This window comes from Teleopsis dalmanni, chromosome 2, assembly GCF_002237135.1.
Source record: "Teleopsis dalmanni isolate 2A chromosome 2, ASM223713v2, whole genome shotgun sequence".
In the NCBI taxonomy this organism is placed as follows: Eukaryota; Metazoa; Arthropoda; class Insecta; order Diptera; family Diopsidae; genus Teleopsis; species Teleopsis dalmanni.
This window is the reverse complement of record NC_051847.1, coordinates 84,131,242-84,135,169: the sequence shown is the minus strand read 5'-3', so window position 1 is coordinate 84,135,169 and position 3,928 is coordinate 84,131,242.

Sequence of the window (3,928 nt, the reverse complement as noted above, 5' to 3'; positions counted from 1 at the left end):
GAATACCGCCTTCGTAAACTACAATTATCTGCTAATTCAGAAAGCAGATTATGCCTCGAAGATGAGTAAACTACCATGCATGTTTTTTGCGATTTTCCAGCTTTAATAACGCACGGAAGAAACTTGTTTCATATGGAACTTCTGTTACCAGAACAGATTAAGAACTTTTCTCTAGATTTAGTCCAGAACTTTATTCACAAAGCTTTAAAGAGCTTTGTGTAATTAATAGTAAAACTGGTACAATAGGACTCTTCTTGCCGCAGTACTGGCTGCTGGGCGATTGCACATCTAAACTTTTAATAATGGGTATTTGTTTCTTTTACCAAGATTCGCATAATTTTCTTTTAAATTTTGAAATAATATAATAGCCGTAATTTTTTCTTTCATAGTTTTAACAAAAACATCATTAGGTCTGGTTGATACAAATTGGCATCACTTTTAAAATATTTCAAATGCTTGTTTTTGACATATGATTCTTGTTTTGTTTTGTACAACATGAAATATAAATATTTTAAACACTGAAATTTTAATTAATTTAAATAAAAGAAAACAAAATGAATATTAATAAAGCAATGGTTGGCATTTCTATTTTTTATATTTATATTAATTTACTTATTTATGTATTTGAATTTATAAGTAAACGAAATGCTCATATGATTTTAACGGATGACTGGAATTTTGCAACACATTTCCAGTGAATATTCACAATTATAATTTATTTATTTGGCCACACTGAAGCTTAATAGGTATGCAAAATTTTGAGAGTAAGCCTAACTCTGAATATTTTAAGAGCATTGCTGTTGCTGCACATGTTTCCTTTCGTAAGTTGCGAGTATTCTTTTGCTACTCTGAAAGAAAAAATATGATTAATATTAAAATATTATTTTTTTTATTTTGATAAAATTAAAATTAAATCCGTTTATCAATTTAAATAAATATTTTGGCTAACTTCATTGTTTAATAAAGATTAATCATTAATAAAAAATCAAGCAAAATACATACCAACAGTTGGGGTCGACACCAATATTTATAAAATTTAATTGATAAGTTCGGTATGAACTCCGATGTATACAATGTTTAGGAGCACTGATCGTGATTAGTCTGCTAGTTGAGGAGTCATCGAGAAGTTTGCGAGGCTGCTAGAACTTTATGTTCTAGATTAGATAGGAGTAAAACGATAACCATTTTGGGCGTTAGCAAAGCTGCTCTTCGTATATATACTAAAGTACTAACGGAGCACTATGCCATTTCATCGATGCACAATGAAGAGAATCACTGTAAGTTCATAGAATAGGCAAAATTGATCTAACAAGATGAGTTAAATGGGTTTTATTGAAAAAGTCAGTACCACATATTTGATAACTATGAACGCTTTTTAAATTAGTTAAGAAAGGCTGTAACACATTTGCGTTCTAAAGTGATCGCGACATACTAATCATTGATTAACATGAAAAGCAAAAAATCATCAGTAGCAAACATTGTTCAAGTTTATTATAGTGTTTGTTAAATGAAATCAAAAGTAGTGGCCTAAAATTAAGTAGAAAAATTTTAAAAAAAAGATAATGCACCAAGTCGCAAGCCGATGGTGAAGATAAGCAAATTCACGAATCGTACTTCAAATTGCGTCCTCAGGGGTATTTCTTTCAAATGTTTTCTATCGAAATATATCATCTATGCTCGAACCACAAAAGCTTGGACTTGTGAATGAGGTTTGAATTAAATGATTAAGTGATTATGGAAAACGGGAATATTTTGAAATCTTAAAATGACCTAGAAGAAAACAATACTTCATGAAACTGGCAAATGGTTTAACGAATTAAGATGAATAGCAAGAAATAGAAACTATTGGAAAACTTTTGTTGATAAGTTTTAGGATGAGTATAAAAGCTAATATACCTTGTGATCAAAAAAGAACTTATTCGTTCTTTTTTTGAATTCCCGCGCTTATCCAATCGGTACATTTTTTTATTTTCACGCTGGCAACAATATTATACACATTCTGTCAAAGTTTAACGCATATCGTACGATTAGTTTTTGTTTGGCGTCTATACAAAGAAATCGAAAAATTTTCGTATGGCGATTTTTAGCTGAATTTCATTTAAAAAAAGCGTCGTTGTGATATCGCCAAAGAGATGATTTCCAACGCAGATAGTGGCCCCACATTCATCGAACGCATCATAACTGGTGATGAGACATGGGTCTATGAATTTGACATGCCCACCAAAAAACAATCGACCGAATGGTGTTTTGAAGGTGAACCGAAACCGAAAAGAGAACGCCAAAGTCGGTCCAAAATCAAGGTTATGCTGACTGCTTTCTCGGATATTCGTGGTGTGGTGCACTATGAATTCCTTCTGGACGGTCAAACGGTCAATAAGGAGTATTATTTGGTCGTTATGCGTCGTTTGCGGGGGCTCATTCGCAAAAAGAGACCAGATTTATGGAAGGAAAACTCATGGATTTCACACCATGATAACGCACCGGCTCGTACAGCGTTGGGTGTGTCGCAGTTTTTGGCCAAAAACTTCATCAATATCATCAACCAAGCACTGTACTCTCCAGATATGGTCCCGTGTGACTTTTTCCTCTTCCCGACTCAAATTGCCATTGCGAGGAACGCGTGTTGAGACCATAGAGGCCATAAAAGAGAATGCGCTGCGTGAACTAAAATTGAATCAAGTGTTGGCATGCATGAGAGTACTTTGAAGGCGATAATAAAGAAAATTATTAAAAATTAAAATGATGTGTTTTTTTTCTTAAATTCTCGTTCTTTTTTGATCATAAGGTACAACCGGTTTTGAAATATTAATACACTTTTAAAGTAAAAATTTTTTACTACAAATATTTTTTTTTGTTTTTTTACAGTATGTGTTCTTAAAGCTATTAGAGACATGGCAGGATCACCGGATATATTGTAGTTTTGGCTGATATTTGCATGAATGTTTAGTAAAAATGGACCATATAAAGTTATTTGCGTAAGGTATTTATAAAACTATTGGTTTCATTTAATTGTTGATATTTTTTAATAATGAATATGAAGTCTTTTCTTATTATATATAACATAATAATAATATTTAATATATTTTTAATACATGTGTTTTAAATATTTTGTCTACACCTTTGATAAAAATGAATTCCGTACACCGGTATATGCCTTAATGCTATCGTGTATATGTTATTTTCGATATTTATATTAAAGTGGGAGTTTCATATGTACTATATTGCTTTTAAGTGATATGGCAGTACACAAATCCATTGACAGCTTTTTATCCAAATAATTATGTGAACACATTTTTCAGTTACGAAATACTATATATGTAATATCTCACATATGTATGTATGTACATTTGTTGATAGAGAATTGTCCTTCGGTTTGATATTTTAGTATGTGGCCATGAGGCTCTTAGTTGCGGTATAAATGCTTTTAGTTGGCCCATGCACATACTTACTATCATTAATCATAGTAAAACTACCCTACGGCTCATGTATCTCATAAAACAGAGTTTACTCGAAGTTTTATTTTATCATTTATTTTTGTAACATCATTATCGCTTGCCATTCGAGTAATGTATCTACATACATACGAGTATATTTCCATACCACCGATCCTTATCACTTTAATTAATTTTTTTAACTGTTCATAAAACATTTTGCGTCCTTTATACAAACTAATAAGAACTGAAATGGCAGAGAGTTTCGGAACAAATATTGAACTTTGCCCTCCCCCGACTTACACACTCGTGTTTACTTAATTTGTTGCCTTTATTTTACAGCGTTTGCCAGTTTTAAAGTAGCTCAATAACTTTGAGTGAAATTTTATAGATTGTTTGGTAATATTTTTTTATTTTTATGCGTTGGATTAGCCGATAAAGTCTTCATCCCCACAAAACACATTCGAATTTTATGTTGTCCCAAACACCCATACTCC